Source organism: Pinus tabuliformis, chromosome 3_1, assembly GCF_031772625.1.
Source record: "Pinus tabuliformis cultivar Carrire ecotype Pingquan chromosome 3_1, CPIR1, whole genome shotgun sequence".
In the NCBI taxonomy this organism is placed as follows: domain Eukaryota; kingdom Viridiplantae; phylum Streptophyta; class Pinopsida; order Pinales; family Pinaceae; genus Pinus; species Pinus tabuliformis.
The window spans coordinates 259,270,346-259,288,043 of record NC_142301.1 but is presented as its reverse complement, the minus strand read 5'-3'; the positions used below and the strand labels follow the sequence as shown (position 1 = coordinate 259,288,043).

General features: G+C 42.2%; 1 protein-coding gene across 1 annotated transcript in view; it reads left to right on the top strand.

Annotated features, from left to right (window-relative positions):
* The window catches only part of ECH2 (enoyl-CoA hydratase 2), a 355,360-nt gene that overhangs the window by 322,196 nt on the left and 15,466 nt on the right, over positions 1-17,698 (top strand). The window lies entirely within an intron of this gene.

Below are 17,698 nucleotides of genomic sequence, written 5' to 3'. Positions count from 1 at the left end.
CATTGCATACATTAAGCTTCCAACTGCTGATGCATATGGAACTTTAGACATATAATCCATGTCTTTGTGGGTCTTTGGGCACATTTCCTTACTAAGTTTGAAATGGTTAGCAAAATGTGTACTAACTGGTTTTTCATTGTGCATATTAAATCTTTTCAACACCTTTTGTATGTACTCATTCTGAGACAATGTTAATTTGTGATTTTTCCAGTCTCTAGTTGTTCTCATACCAAGGATTTGTTTTGCAGCTCCCAAATCCTTCATTGCAAATGAATTTGCCAATTTTCTTTTGAACACACATTTATTTCCTGCATGTTAGACCCTGCAACAAGCATGTCATCCACATACAATAACAATATAATGTCGTTGTCATCATTTTGCTTTTTCAGATAAACACAATGATTAGAGTGACATCTAGTATAACCTTGTTCAGACATAAACTTGTCAAATTTTAGATACCACTGCCTTGGAGCCTGTTTTAAGCCATATGAGCTTCAACCTGCACACTAGTTTCTCCTTCCCTCTTACCTCATATCCTTGTGGCTGTTGCATATATATCTCTTCCTCCAAATCCCCATGGAGAAACGTTGTCTTTACATCTAACTGCTCAAGATGCAAATCTTCAACTGCTACTAGACTTAAAATAGTTATGATTGAAGTCATTTTAACAACAAGAGAAAATATTTCATCAAAATCAGTAACTTTCTTTTATGCAAACCCCTTCACCACAAGTCTAGCTTTGTACCTCTGTTTTCCTCCATCTTCTTCCTTTAGCCTGTAAACCCATTTATTTTGCAATGTAGTTTTACCTGCAGGCAACCTGACTAAATCCCAAGTCTGGTTATGCATTAAGGAGTCCATCTATTCTTCCATGGCTAGCTCCCACTTCTTCCTGCTTTCAACTTGCATTGCTTCTTCATAACATTCGGGTTCACCAGAATCAGTCAACAATAAATAATATAATGAAGGAGAGTATCGTTCAGGGGGTATACTTATCCTGGTAGATCTTCTAACACCACTTTTAGGTGTTTGGGGCACCTATTGCTGTTGTGGTGGTTGCTGTTGTTGTGGTTGTTGATTATTATTATTTTCAGGCACCTTTACTTTTTCAGTGATCTCATCAAGAACTATTTATTCCTTGTTTTCTTTTTCCTATTTCTTTTCCTGCAATTGATTCTTATACAAGACCTTTTCATTGAATATTACATCTCTACTCCTAATGATTTTGTGATTTTCATAATCATATAAGCGATAACCAAAATCATTAATACCATATCCAATAAAGGTACATTTCTTTGATTTTGCCTCAAGCTTTGTTATATTTTCTTTATTAATATGGACAAAGGCCTCACAACCAAAAGGCTTTAAAAATGAGTAGTTTACCTTTTTATCTGTCCATGCTTCCTCTGGAACACCACATCCAAAGAACTTGAAGGCCCTCTGCTTATTAGATAAACAGCAATATCTACAGCATCTGCCCAAAATTGTAAAGGAAATCTTGCATGCAATCTCATGCACCTTGCACGCTCCATGATTGTTCTGTTCATCCTTTTTGACACACCATTTTCTTGTGGTGTTCTTGGAACTGTCTTCTGTCTGCAAATTCCATGCTCTGAACAGTACCTATCAAATTCTTTGGTACAATATTCACTTCCATTGTCTGATCGAGACACTTCAATTTCTTTCTTGTCTCAATCTCAACCAAAGCTTTCCATTTCTTGAAAGTATCAAATACATCAAATTTATTCTTAATACAATAAATCAAAGTTTTTCTAGTTGCATCGTCAATAAAAGTAACATAATAACAAGAGCCACCAAGAGATGATACCTGAGCAGGTCCCCATACATCTGTATGCACAAGCTCTAATTTTTCGCTCTTTTTTTTTCTCAACTCTGAGAAATCTGAGTCTCTTTTGTTTTCCATAAATGGAATTTTCACAGAAGTCCAAATCAACATTCTTCAAACCCGGCAACAAATTCCTTGAGTGAAGAATCTTCATCCCCTTCTCACTCATGTGTCCGAGCCTATGATGTCATAATGCTGCATCTACTCCTTTGGAAGTTAAAGCATTAACAGAGTTAGAAATACAATTGCATAAATACAATGTACCAACCTTTTCGCCTTTTGCTATTACCAGGGCTCCTTTGGTGACCTTCTAAGCTTTATCTGTGAAAGTTGTCACACAAGCTTCACTGCCTAACTGCCCTGTTGAATTCAAATTTTTCTTCAGATCTAGAACATGCCTTACCTCCTTTAGTAGCCATTGGTTTCCATTCTGTTGTTTTATAAGAACCTTACCCATTCCAACAATTTTACAGGGTTTATTATCACCCAAACGGACTTGTCCAAAATCTCCTTGAACATAGTCATGAAAATATTTTTTATCAGGTGTGGCATGGAATGAGGCCCCTGAATCTACCACCCAGGAATCAGTAATATTTTCGAAAGAAAGAATCAAAGCATCTTGTAACACCTCACCTGTCACATTTTCTTCATGATTGTTTTCTTGCTGTGCATCTCTTTCTTTTCCCTTCCGAGATCTACAGTGTTTCTTTAGGTGACCTTTCTTTTCGCATTTCCAGCACACTATCCCCGATCTGGACTTGAATTTGCCTTCTCTTGATTTACTGCAATATCCTGAGCTCTTTCCTCTTTCCATTTTTCTTCCCCTAGACTTTGCACTTAAAGCATTACCCGATATCTCATCGAAGCTTTTACGTCGCATTTTCTCGCTAAGGATAGCACCGACAACATCATCAAACTTTAAAGTACTAGATCTAGAAACAAAGTTACTAATGGCCATCACTAAACCATTCCAACTTTCTGGCAATGAGCACAAGAATAACAGAGCTCTAACTTCATCTTCAAAGTTTACCCCTACAGAACTTAACTGACTTGTAACAGTATTAAAATCATTTAAATGGTCTGCAACAGATCCACCTTCCGACATCTTCATATTAAATAATCGTTTCATAAGAAATACCTTGTTTGAGGCCGAGGGTTTTTCATATAGTTTCGCCAACGCCTTAATCAAACCCTCTATCGTTGTTTCCTTCGAAATGTTGAAGGCGACTGACACTGCGAGGCACAACCGTACTGTTCCGAGTGCCTTTCTATCGAGAAGGTTCCATTCTACAATTGTCATACCCGCCGGCATCTTTGTTTCCCTGCCCAATGGTAGGTACAGATCTTTATGATACAGATAATCTTCCATCTGCATCTTCCACAACGAGAAGTTTTGGCCATTAAATTTCTCGACCCTAAACTTACCATCTTTCGCCATTGCTCCCACTCGAATGAGGAACCCTTTTTTCGTGCAAGTTTATCAGCCAAATGGACCTTCGGCTCTGATACCAAATGTTAAAAAATTATATATTATAGAGCAATGGAACACATAGAATATTGCATAAATATATACACAAAAAACGCATAAAACCAGAGAGACACAGATATACGTGGTTCACCCAATTTGGGCTACGTCCACCCCAAACAGCCAGTCCTTCCTTTCTATTATCCAGCAAAATGAAGAGACACAACTTACAGCAGATCCGTTGTAATATCCTATGTTTTCTCTCACAGTCTCACCTCTCTCTATTTCTCGCTCAGAGAATACACTTCTATTTCATAGCCTCAATACAATGCCTTCATACAAAGAGAGGGGTTGCCTTCTAGGGAAAAAACCCTAAACTAAAAATAAGTTCTACCGTCAAATCATCTGCCTAATGAACGACCTAGATTGACTAGAAATTACTATACTTTTACAAGGCAATTTTACATCTGTTTTTAGCTTCAGGGGTGCTACCCCTGAAACCCCCGCCGGGGACCGCTGGCCCCCGGACCTCCCAGCCGGGGGGGATCAGCCCCCCCGAACCCCCGCGGGGGGACAAGTCCCCCCCGGTGTGGAGGGGTGTACAAACTTCCTAAAGTATACATCCGGCGGGAACAAAGACCTCTAAATAATCATGCTCCATACCCAACATTCATCAATTGAAGTCTCTATAAAACGAAGAATCCGTCTAGGTTTTCCTCTCAAGTGGGAGAGGTTTTGGCCTTGGCTGATCGCCTACATTTTGTGTCTCATCTCTTTATGGTTTATGCATTGGTAGTTGTTTGATGAAGAGGAAAATTATAATAATCTAACTAAAAGAAGATCCTAATCTAAGAAGTAAAAAGCATTCACAAGTGGTTATCTATCATAGAGAAATCATCTAATCTTGATGCCCTAGATTTGTCAACATGGTATCAGAGCTAAGGTGACAAAGTCAAGGAAGGGCATCTTATCAAAGGACACTCTAGGTTCAAATCTCGAGGAAGGCATCAAAGCGAATCTAGAAGTCAAGATCTATCAAGAAGAATTCTACACTAGAAAGAAGACTTGGAATCCTCAAGTCATCTCAAGAGACCTCAAAGACCCTACTCAAGTTGAAGGACTTATACATCAAGTTTGTTGATTTGGGGTAGCATCAATGTGCTCTAGCCACGAAAATTGGTGGAGAGGCTAAAGCACATGAGATCTCCAATACCCATAAATGGTTTGGGTAGAATCTAACCAGTTTGGGAGATATTAAAATAATTAATATTTTTAATGGAGTCCCTAAGTCTAAACTTAGGGAAAATAAAATATTAATGTGAATTAATATAAAACTAAGTTAGAACGGTCCAAAAGTCATGGATCAAGCAAGATCTAATCTTAGCTGTTGATTAGGGACTTAATCTCGGCTGTTGAATTGTCAACGAGAAAAGTATAAGAGGAGGCTTGAGGGTCACTTGGATAACACACCGAGTTGATCAAGAATTCGATTTTCTGGGGCAGGGCTTGCTGAGAAAATCGAAGGAGTGATCAGAGTTGCAACTGAGGGGCAATGAATATAGAAGCAAAGAGGCAGAGAGAGTACCGGGAGCATCAGCGCAAAAGCTAGGAGAGGGTTGATGCAAAACCAGCCAGAGGCCACGCACAAGTAGCCAGGAGCGCGTAGTGCCAGAGAGAGCCAGCGTGGGTAACGCAGGGGCTCTAGAGGCTGATGCAGGGCTAGTTGGGGTGGTGTTGGGCCAGAGAGGCTGACGCAGACCCTAGAGGCTGACGTTTGGAGATTTTGTGGGACAGGTTGGAGCTGAGAGCTATGGGATTGTACATCTGGGGTTTTTAGCCGGAATATCTGTCTCCGACTGAGAGGTACTATTGCCAAGAGCATTCTCTGTTGGGTGAGCCATTTCTGGCACCCAGAATGTATTCTGAAACTGTTTAATAATAAAACCCTCAAATAGTTGCATCGGTTTTCCCGCGTTAGGTTTTTCCGGGAACATTAGTCCAAAAATAACGGTGTCACTTGTATGCTTGTTTTTCCTTCAGTTGATGATTTGTATGTGTTGAGCATGTACTTGTGTTTATTTTCAGTATTTACATTGTAAATAACTTGTTAATTAACAGAACAAGTAGGAAGAAATAAATCAAAAAGTACATGAAGGATTTCTAACAGATAGACTTAGAAATTCCAACATGGTGTCGGAGCGTGTGTTGAAGTTTCTATGTCTAACAGTTAGAAACCCTCCATGTACTTTATGATTTGTTCCTTCCTACTTCTTCTAATTAATTAACAAGTTATTTACCATGTAAATACTGAAAATAAACACAAGTACATGCTCAACACATTACAGATCATCAACTGAAGGAAACAGAAACAAGCACACAAATGACAGTGTTATTTTTGGACTAATGTCCCTGGAAAAACCCAATGCGGGAAAACTGGTGCAGCTATTTGAGGGTTTGATTTATTAAGCAGTTTCAGAATACAATATGGGTGCCAAATCCAGCTCATCCAGCAGAGAAAAATCTCGGCAGTAGTAACTCTCCTTCGGAGAGAGATCCTCCGGCTGAAACCCCAAATAAACACTTCGGCAACTCCTCAGCGTCAGACTCTTCTGCCCTCTGCGTCAACTTTCCCAGCAGTTCCAGCTTCTGCCCTCTTCGTCAGCTTTCCCGGCAGTTCCAACTTCTACCCTCTGCGTCAACTTTCCCAGCAGTTCTAGCTTTTGCCCTCTGTGTCATCTTTCCTAGCAGTTCTGGCTTCTGCCCTCTTCGTCAGCTTTCCAGCAGTTCCATCTTCTGCCCTTTGCGTCAGCTTTCCGGTAGTTCCGGCTTCTGCCCTCTACGTCAGCTTTCCCGGCAGTTTCGGCTTCTGCCCTCTATGTTAGCTTTCCCGGCAGTTCTATATTCTGCTGTCTGTGTCAGCTTTCCCAGCTGATCCTCCTGGGAAATATTAACTCTGGCTTGATCTATGACTTTTGGACCCTTCTAACACAATTTTATATTAATTCACATTAATATTTTATTTTCCCTAAGTTTAGACTTAGGGACTCCATCAAAAATATTAATTATTTTAATATCTCCCAAACTGTTTCGAATTTGCCCAAACCATTTTTGGGTATTGGAGATCTCATGTGCTTTAACCTCTCCACCAATTTTCGTGGCTAGAGCACATTCGATGCTACCCCAAATCAACAGCGTGGTTGCAAATTACAGGATAACTGAGGGCATCAGCCGAGCAGAGCAGCAGTAGCAGAAACAATTGTTCCGAGTGACAGAAGTTGTTCCTAGTGGAAAAGCAATGAGGAAAGGGTGATGCAGTGCCTGCGTCATCAATTCAAGCTGGGAAGAGGATCAGCAAAGTGGCAAAGAAGTGCAGACCTGACCTATGCAGTCCCCGGTCATCTTTCTCAGTGAGGAAGGATTGACACCCGTGGCCAGGAGGTGCGGATTTTGCCGGTGCCGAGATTGCGCAGAGCCTAGAGTCTAACCTTTAGTTTGCTGGGGCATAGGAGGTTGTGGGTAAGTTGTGGAGTGAAGCTGGTGGGGTATTGTGGTCAAAACAGTACCTAACATGGCAAGACCAAGGAGGAGGGAGTTGCTGTCGAGGATTTCTAGCCAAGAAATCTGGATCAGTGGTGCAGTGGCACTAACGATTGAAGTGGGGGCATCTCGACATTGGCAAAGGGGTTTCCAGGAGGGAAATTGAGGCTCAAAGGGAGTCACACCGAGAAATTCGAGGAGGGAAGTAGAGAGACTCAGAAGAGTCGAAAGAGGAGCAGCGAAATGGCAGTGAATGGGGTAAGAGATTAGGACAGACTGGACGGAGCCTCAAACTTCGTAGTCTGGAAGGCTAGGATCTTGTCCGTTCTAGACAGGAATCATCTCAAGCACTTCGCCTTGAACACGATAGCAATCCCAGTTGACCCGAATGAAAGCGAAAAGTACCAGGAGGCAATGGCGAGGGCCAAGAGCATCATCCTTGATGGGATCAAGGACCATGTAGTACCACATATTGCCAAAAAGGACACGGCAAATGCGATGTGGGAGGCCCTGAAAAAATTGTATCAGCATACTTCCGTGCAGAGGAAGATGCTACTGGAAAATCAGTTGCAGTCATACCAGATGCAAAAGGGAGAACAGATAGACACCTTCCTCGATCGATTGAAGGAGATCTGAGATCAGCTGACTTTCATAGGGGCCACGCCAGATGAGGAGATGATGGTCAAAACTGCATTGAATGCAGTCTCAGAGGATTGGGAGGTATTTGTCTAGAGCATACTGGGCAGGTCGGCCCTTCCAGATTGGGAGGAACTATGGGCGGCTCTTCATCAAGAAGAGATCAAAAGGCTAAACAAGGCGGGAAGCAGGGGCAAGGGGGTCAGAATCAAGGAGGAAGAGGAGGTTGTTTCCCTAGCATCTGAGGGAAAGCAGAAGAAACGAAAGAAGAAGGACATCTCCAAGGTCAAATTCTTCCAATGTGGGGAACTGGGTCACTATGCGAGCCAGTGTCCAAGGAAGAAGAGTAAAGGAGAGGCTTCTGAGACCAAGGCTGCACCAGCAAGGGCGGAGAAAGAAGTGGAGATAGATGATGACTGTGCCATGAGTGCTCATGCACCTCGAGAGAAGAGGTCGGGAGACATCGAGCTGTAGTTAGACGGACTACAGGCGATGAAGGGCAGGATCCTCAAGGTACCCAACCTCTTGGATTATACCTTGCTACGGGAGCCCCGAAGAGGAGTAGCAGGACTGACGGATGTCAGAGTTGGGAGATCAGTTACTTACTTCTCAGTAACTGAGGTGCATTGCAGTAGTTAGCAGTGGTAGTGCTATGGGCAACACGATGCAACATGATGAGAGGGAGTTGTCGTACAGATGCAATAGTGGCAGTGGCAGGGCCATGGGTAGCAGTACATGATGCAGTAGTGTAGAGGATGTTGGGCAGCAGGCCTAGCATCCTCACAGGGACCAATGCCGAATGATCAGTGTGTTGCTCAGTGAAGAGTATTACTAGAGCACAGTCCTCGCTAAGAGGGAGTGTTGATTTGGGTAGCATTGGATGTGCTCTAGCCACAAAATTTGGTGGAGAGGTTAAAGCACATGAGATCTCCAATGGTGGAGAGGCTAAAGCACATGAGATCTCCAATACCCGGAAATGGTTTGGGAAGAATCTAACCAGTTTGGGAGATATTAAAATAATTAATATTTTTAATGGAGTCCCTAAGTCTAAACTTAGGGAAAATAAAATATTAATGTGAATTAATATAATTGAGTTAGAATGGTCCAAAAGTCATGGATCAAGCCAGATCTAATCTTAGTCGTTGATTAGGGACTTAATCTCAGTCGTTGAATTATCAACGAGAAAAGTATAAAAGGAGGCTTGAGGGTCACTTGGAGAACACATCGAGTTGATCAGGAATTCGGTTTCTGGGGCAGGGCTTGTTGAGGATCAGAGTTGCAGCTGAGGGGCAGTGAATACAGAAGCAGAGAGGTAAAGAGGGTACCGGGAGCATCAGCGCTGAAGCTGGGAGAGGGTTGACGCAGAACTAGCTAGAGGCCATGCAAAAGCAACCAGGAGCTGCACAGTGCCAGAGAGAGCCAGCATGGGTAACACAGGGGCTCCAGACGCTGACGTAGGGCTAGTTGGGGTGACGCTGGGCCAGAGAGGCTGACGCAGACTCTAAAGGCTGACACTAGGAGATTTCGTGGGACAGATTGGAGCTGAGAGCTATGGGATTGTACATCCATGGTTTTTAGCCGGAATATCTGTCTCCGACTGAGAGGTACTATTGTCGAGAGCATTCTCTATTGGGTGAGCCATTTTTGGCACCCAAATTATATTCTGAAACTGCTTAATAATAAAACCCTCAAATAGCTACACCGGTTTTCCCGCATTGGTTTTTTCGGGGATATTAGTCCAAAAATAACAGTGTCACTTGTGTGCTTGTTTTTCCTTCAGTTGATGATCTGTATGTGTTTACATGGTAAATAACTTGTTAATTAACAGAACAAGTAGGAAGAAATAAATCAGAAAGTACATGAAGGATTTCTAACAGATAGACTTAGAAATTCCAACATGGTATCGGAGCGTGTTTGCAGATCACAGGATAACTGAGGGTATCAACCGAGCAGAGCAGCAGCAACAAAAATAGTTGTCCCGAGTGACAGAAGTTTTTCCTAGCAAAAAAGCAGCAAGGAAGGGGTAATGCAGTGCCTATGTCATCAGTTCAAGTCGAGCAGAGGATCAGCGCAATGGCAGGGAGGAGCAAACCTGACCTATGTAGTGCTCGGTCATCTTTCTTAGTGAGGAAGGATTGACGCTCGTGGCCAGAAGGAGCGGATTTTGTTGTTGCTGGGATTGCGTAGAGCTTAGAGGCTCTAACCTTCAGTTTGCTTGGGCATAGGAGGTTGTGGGTAAGTTGCGGAGTGAAGTTGGTGGGGTATTGTGGTCAGAAGAGTACCTAACAGGGCAAGACCAAGGAGGAGGGAGTTGCTGCCAATGATTTCTAGCCAAGAAATCTGGATCGGTGGTGCAACTGCACTAACAATCGAAGTGGGAGCATCTTGACATTGGCAGAGGGGTTTCAAGGAGGGAAATTGAGGCTCAGAGGGAATCACACCGAGAACTTCCAAGAGGGAAGTAGAGAGACTCGGAAGATTCGAAAGAGGAGCAGTGAAATGGCAGTGAGCGGGGTAAGAGATCATGACAGATTGGACGGAGCCTCAAACTTTGTAGTCTTGAAGGCTAGGATCTTGTTCGTTCTAGATAGGAATCGTCTCAAGCACTCACCTTGAACACGATAGCAATCCCAGTTGACCCGGATGAGAACGAAAAGTACCAGGAGGCAATGGCAAGGGCCAAGAGCATCATCCTTGATGGGGTAAAGTACCATGTAGTACCACATATTGCCGAATAGGACACGGCAAATGCAATGTGGGAGGCCCTAACGAAATTGTATCTGCATACTTCTGTGCAAAGGAAGATGCTACTGGAAAATCAGTTGCGGTCATACCAGATGCAAAAGGGAGAATAGATAGACACTTTCCTCGGTCGACTGAAGGAGATCCGGGATCAGCAGAATTTCATAGGGGCCACGCCGGATGAGGAGATGATGGTGAGGACCGCATTGAATGCAGTCTCAAAAGATTGGGAGGTATTTGTCCAGAGTATACTGGGTAGGTCGACCCTTCCAGATTGGGAGAAACTGTGGGCGGCTCTTTGTCAACAAAAGATCAGAAGGCTAACCAAGGCAAGAAGCAGCGGCAAGGGGGTCAGAATCAAGAAGGAGGAGGAGTTGGATGTTGCCCTAGCATCTGAGGGAAAGCAGGAGAAACAAAAGAAGAAGGACCTCTCCAAGGTAAAATGCTTCCACTATGGGGAACTAGGCCACTATGCGAGCCAATGTCCGAGGAAGAAGAGTAAGGGAGAGGCTTTTGAGACCAAGGTTGCGCCTGCAACAGCAGAGAGAAGTGGAGACAAATGATGACTGTGCTATGAGTGCTCATGCACTTCGAGAGAAGAGGTGGGGAGACATCGAGTTGTAGTCAGACTGACTACAGGCGATGAGGGGCAGGATCCTCGAGGTACCCAACCTCTTGGATTATACCATAGAGTTGGGAGATCAGTTACTTACTTCTTAGTAACTGAAGTGCAGTGCAGTAGTTAGCAGTGGCAGTGCTATAAGCAGCATGATGAGAGGGAGTTTTCTTACAAATGCAGCAGTGGCAGTGGCAGGGCCATGCGTAGCAGTACATGATGCAGCATTGCAGAGGATGTTGGGCAATAGGCCTAGCATCCTCACAGGGATCGATGTCGGATGATCAAAGTGATGCTCAGTGAGGAGTATTACTAGAGCACAGTCCTCGCTAAGATTGAGTGTTGATTTGGGGTAGCATCGAATGTGCTCTAGTCACAAAAATTTGTGGAGAGGCTAAAGCACATGAGATCTTCATTACCCAGAAATGGTTTGGGCAGAATCTAACTAGTTTGGGAGATATTAAAATAACTAATATTTTTAATGGAGTCCCTAAGTCTAAACTTAGGGAAAATAAAATATTAATGTGAATTAATATAAACTGAGTTAGAATGGTCCAAAAGTCATGGATCAAGCCAGGTCTAATCTTAGTCGTTGATTAGAGACTTAATCTCGGTCGTTGAATTGTCAACGAGAAAAGTATAAAAGGAGGCTTGAGGGTCACTTGGAGAACACACCGAGTTGATCAAGAATTCGATTTTCTAGGGCAGGGCTTGCTAAGGAAATCGAAGGAGTGATCAGAGTTGCAGCTGAGAGGCAGTGAATACAAAAGTAAAGAGGTAGAGAGGGTACTGGGAGCATCAGCGCAGAAGCGGGGAGAGGGTTGATGCAAAACCAGCCAGAGGCCATGCAGAAGCAGCCAAGAGCTGCGCAGTGCCAGAGAGAGCTAGCACAGGTAACACAGGGGCTCCAGAGGTTGACGCAGGTCTAGTTGGGGTGACACTGGGAGATTTCATGGGATAGATTGGAGTGAGAGTTGTGGGATTGTACATCCGGGGTTTTTAGCCTGAATATCTGTCTTTGACTGAGAGGTACTATTGCCGAGAGCATTCTCTGTTGGGTGAGCCATTTCTGGCACCCAGATTGTATTATGAAACTGCTTAATAATAAAACCCTCAAATAGTTGCACCAGTTTTCCCGCATTGGGTTTTTCCAGGGACATTAGTCCAAAAATAACGGCGTCACTTGTGTGCTTGTTTTTCCTTCAATTGATGATCTGTATGTGTTGAGCATGTACTTGTATTTATTTTCAGTATTTATATGGTAAATAACTTGTTAATTAAAAGAACAAGTAGGAAGAAATAAATCAGAAAGTACATGAAGGATTTCTAACAGATAGACTTAGAAATTCCACCAAAGTTCCATTCTAGAGAAGCAAGACCAAGAACATTGTCATCAAGATTCTAAAGCGATCTCCCTCTCATTGAAGCAATGTTCTTACCATTGAAGACATCATCAAGAAGTCATCATTGATAATCATCAACAAGGACATCACCATCAAAGGATCTAAAGAAATCTCCCTCTTTGTGGGATCAAGGATCATTCTTAAAGAAAACTATCTTCATCAAGGAGAAGTTTTCTATTCTCTATATCATCATCAACATCAAGGAAGTAGCAAGTAGGAGGAGCATCCTATCAAGTAAGTATATTCATGTCCACATCTGAATCTGTCAAAATGTCTTTTTGCAAGGAAAGCAACAAATTGGTTGGTGCTTCAAACTATTTGGCATGGAAGAAAAGGACAGATCTGAATCTCATTGAAAATGAGGTTATGGAACATGTCAAAGAATCTCTCACCAAACCAGCAAAAGAAGATGCTCAAGCACTTGCAAAGTATATGAAAGGGGAAGTTAGAGCTCAAATGATTCTTATAGAATCCATCAAGGATCCCCTCATTCCATATGTATCAAAACTCGAAATTTTAGAAGAAATTTATGACAAACTGGTAGAGTTGTATTCCGCAAGCACTGCTGGAGAAGTCATTTCATTAAGGCGAGAACTCTACAAGCTAAAGATGTCGAGAGAAGAAGGAATAGCCTCATACTATATGAGGATATCTAAAATCAAGGATCAACTTCAAGATCTGGGAGAAGTCATGTCTGATAGAGAAATGACCACAGTAGTACTAAATGCACTACAAGAGGAGTGGGGTAACTTTACTTCAGGTATTTATGGGAAGAAAGAAGCTACTCCATTCCAGCATTTATGGTCACTATGCAAGATTGATGAATCTAGGCTAAAGGCAAAATCTGATGTAGGATTAGGTGAGCAAAATCAAGCTTATGCTACAATGACAAGAAGGAAGGGAAAATTTGGAAAGTCTGATTCTCAGAAAAAGAAAAAGGACATTCTCAATGCTATTGATGTAAAGCATATGGGCATTACAAAAGAGATTGTCCTAAGCTCAAGAAGGACAATAACAAAAGAGGTAGAGAAGAAGCCCATATCGCCGAAGAAGTGGAGGAAGCTGAAAAGAAGAAGTCCAAGAAAGAGGAAGTGAGAGATGTCTACTATGACTTAGATAGTCTTTCTCACCTAAGTTCTTTTCAAGTTCTTGTTCTGAAGTCTTCTAAGATATGGCTATCATGACTCACTAAGAAAAATGATGGGATGCATCGTGGCATCATAGAAGCATTGAAAGCAAGAGCCTATGACATCATCATAGAGAAGCATGAAAGATGGTTGAAATTGAAGTCCATGGCAATCGCCCATGGAAGGATGTAGCTCTTGGAAACCTCATTAGTAACATAGGTGGTACTTATGGGAAAAGAAAGAAAAGGTCATCTTGTACAAGGCTCATCATACATTTGTCAAAAGGAAACATTTGCTAAATGAGGATACTCAAGATCCTCTATTGGAATCTTGGGTTTCATCAGGAATTCCAACTTATGGAATTCATGGGATGAGGGTATGATGACAAAAGAGGTGAAGCAGATCAAGGGATTGGATTTTTGTCAATCAAGGAAGTTGTTGAAGGAAGTCTAAGATGACCTAAAAGAAAAATGAGGTATGTATGCTTACATTTGATATTGTAGAGACATGTCATATGGTTGCATGTAAACATGGATAAATTCTCTATCTCGAGAGAATGCTCAAAAGAAAGGATCTCCTCCTTTGAAAGGATGCAAGAAAGCATGAGTCACACATTGTCTAGATGAAATCAACATAATATGTCCTCATATGAAATATGAGGTGGTTGATAGTGATTGGAGGAACTCTAATCAAAAGTTCCGAGTAAAAAAAATGTGTGAAGAAAGAAGGAAAGAGATTGTGGAATGTGCAACCATGAAGAAGGCAATCAACATCCAACGACTAAGAGATTTGACTAGAATATGCCATGAAAGATATGAGGGCTCTAATGAAGTCTGAAAAAGAAAGAGACCCTTGACAGTATATATCATTGGGAGATGTGTCAATGTGTATGCAGGATGCTGATGCAAACTAGAAGATGTCATGATGAAATACCATCACAAAGGTAATTTTGATTTAATGTTCATTCCTTTATTTTTGAATGATATCTGGATGGGCTTGTGCAGGGTTGCCAAGGGAAGATCTATGGATATCTTCCACCCATGATGTCCATGTAGTAGGATGAAAGATCCTTAAGGAAACATGACATGAAGAAGGCAGTATGGCATGAAGGAAGGCCAAATATGAATTGATGGATCACTTTCCGATGAAAGGAATAATGACATGACTGACTCATAGATGAAAGTGATGGATGGTCTGTGCCCTATGAAGAAGTCGTGAAAATTCCTCAACAGGAACCCCTACTGTAGCAACTGATGATATTACTCAAATTTGTTAATTTCCTTTAAACAAAGTACTTGTTTCCTACGGCAAATATCGTAATACATATACTACAGCCTTCACTTAATTAAATATTGTGCAGAAAAAAGAGACTGAGCAAGAAAGAAAATACAACACAATAGACACCGTTATTTTTGGACAAATGTCTCTAGAAAAAATCCAATGCGGGAAAACCAGTGCAGCAGTTCTAATGGTTTATTATTATTAAGTAGTAGTTCTGAATACAACTCTGGATGCCCTTTCAACAATCCAGTTATAGAGAAAAAGACATTATCAGAAAACTTAGTGAGATTACCTCACTCCACCCGGAAAATCTAGGTTGATCCAGTAGCTGAACTGATTGTCCCCGGCTACAACTGTGTTGCCCCTTCGCAGTAACTTTGTTGGCCTGCATGGAGCTCTCTGAGTCTCTGCGTCAGCTTTGTGCTGGGTCTACTTGTGTTAAAATTGGCAACTAGGACCAAACTCCATGTGGGTCATCTTATTTATGGCAGTTGATATTTTTCTTAGATCCCTCTCATCGAGAGGTGTAGGATTGATCTAAAGATCATTCAATTCCGATAAGTATTCATGGAGTTATGAATTTATTTGTGTTATAAGACAATTTGTCAAGGTCGGCCAGCAACTAAACTGCCCCCTCTTGTGCTCCATGTTTTGGTATAAATACAAGTGCCTTGCAAGTCATTTGTATACACAACTCTCTTGAGATTTCTTCTTCTCCATTTGTTTTGGGTTTTAGTGGAAAGAAGAACTTCTAAGGGATAAATGTTGTCCTAAAGGATGCCCTAAACGCAGTCCTAGATGATGCCCTAGCAGCTCTACGTATGACTTGAATCTAGGACGCAATCAACCCTAATCCAATACGCTGCCAAGGAAGACGCAGTCATATTGTGAAGAAGACAACCCTGATCCTCTACGCTGTCAAGGAAGACAACCCTCATCTACTACGTTGTCCCAAGGGTGACCCTAACCGCAATTATGGAGATTCCCTGAATACACAACCATGAAAATGAAGGCAGAAACCCTAGCCGCAAATTTAAGGAGGAGAGATGCCCTAATCTTAGTTGCTACGCTGCCTAATGGAGATGGTAGCTAAACTTTGTCTTAGAAGAGAAGTTCTACACAAGTAATGCCCTTGCTGTCATGGAGCTCTCACACTTAAACGTTGAGGTAAAGAATCCACCTCCAACTATCCTTAACGTTGTTCTCTAATTGTTGTTTTGATTGTCATAGATTGTTGTCTTAATGGAAGCCTATTACTATCACCTAAACGCTAAGAGGAGAAGACATTGGCATTTCTATGTGCTAGGCCACAGGCCATAGCACTATAGCTAACCACCTTGAATATGACATATGTGTGTATAGTGCACAATGGGACAACAATGTAATGGAACATCAATGGTCAATGGCATATAGTGCACAATGGGACAGCAATGGTACAATGATATAGCAATGTGACAACAATGGAGCATGGTGGAACCATGATGCATGGACAGCAAGACAGCAAGGCTGCCATATGCCCAAAACAATAGTGTTTTGGGCATGATTGTTAGGTACAGCAGTGCAGCAGTATAACTAGGATAGCTAGGCAATGGTACATACATATTTGGAGCAACGTAAGTATGTTGCGTTGCTGTAGGGACAGCAGCAATGCTAGGCTGCTATAAGTATATTGAGATAACAAGTTGTGATGGGACAGCAGGACTAGCAGCAATGATATTGTGCCACAATGTTCAATGGGACAGTAGCATGATGAGACAGAACAGTGATGGCACTGCCATGTCATTGTGTAGCAGTGGCACAATGGGACAGCAAGCATGGACAACATGGTTCAACCATGGCACATGGGATAGCAGTGCAGCAATCATGAGGTCCAGCATTGTGATCATGGGTGCAGCACGGTGAGGTGCAGCATGATGACGAGACATAGCACGATGATAGGTGAAGGAGTCATCTTGGAGAATCAATTGAAGCAGCATGTCTTCAACTGATCTCATGTGTCATCTTCTTAGAGATGATCTATGCTCTTATTTAGATAAGTCAAAGTGTTGACTTATGTTGTAAATATACTATCTCTCTCTCTCTCACTATGCTGAACTATTGAATAACATATAAGAAGAATTGATTAAGGATTTTGATCTAGATTTATACAGGAACGCAACAAATTACAGATATAACCATAAATACAAAGATGCAACGGAAATGATATTTCATTTCATTACTGTAAAATACTGAAATATGCTTACAAACAGAAATGGAAATAAACTAGCTCGGGCGATGCTAGCTTATCTCTAAGAAGAGATGTGGTGGCTACATGCCTCTGAACTGTCTTACAATGAGGCTCGAAAGCCTATTTATTGTTGAGAAACAATAGAAAACCCTAAACATCCAAAAACCTAACCCTAGAAGATGAAACGCCAAATTGTAGGCCCTGTTTGGGTAAATTGGTACATCAACTTCCGGGGGTCGTAACTTTGGCATATGATCTCTGTTTGATGCGCACAATATCTCCTTAGAAAGATCTATCTGAGAACTACAACTTTAGGGCCTCAAAACGGCTTCGAAAGTTCAGGACCCAAAAAACTGCTAAAAATAGTAAATTGTGCTACAATTAAGGAAATTGAAAAACTGAAAGAGACGGTTGTGGGGATCCAAGTGGGATAGGTGGGTGGCAACCAACATCCACCTGGATCATTCCTCTCCCCTTAGGAAGCAATGGTCCCCATTGCATTGAGTTCCCCCCTGAGATGAGGAAACTTCTGCTGAGCTTGGTCCCTGGTGAGCTGTTCTGCAACCTCTGTTGCGTCCAGTAATGGTGGGAAGAATGGTCGACAACGGTCCACATTGAACACTCGATGCAAGCGAAGCAATGGGGGAATGTTGTGCTCCAAATCATTGTTTCCCACAGCCTTAGTAATGGTGTAAGGACCATGTCGGAGTGATCGGAGCTTCTGATGGGCTCTTGTAAGGCGTTCTTTCTGTAGATGCGACCAAACTTTTTTGCCCACCTGAAACTTGTGTGGTGCCCCTGTGGGTGAGGAGAAGTTG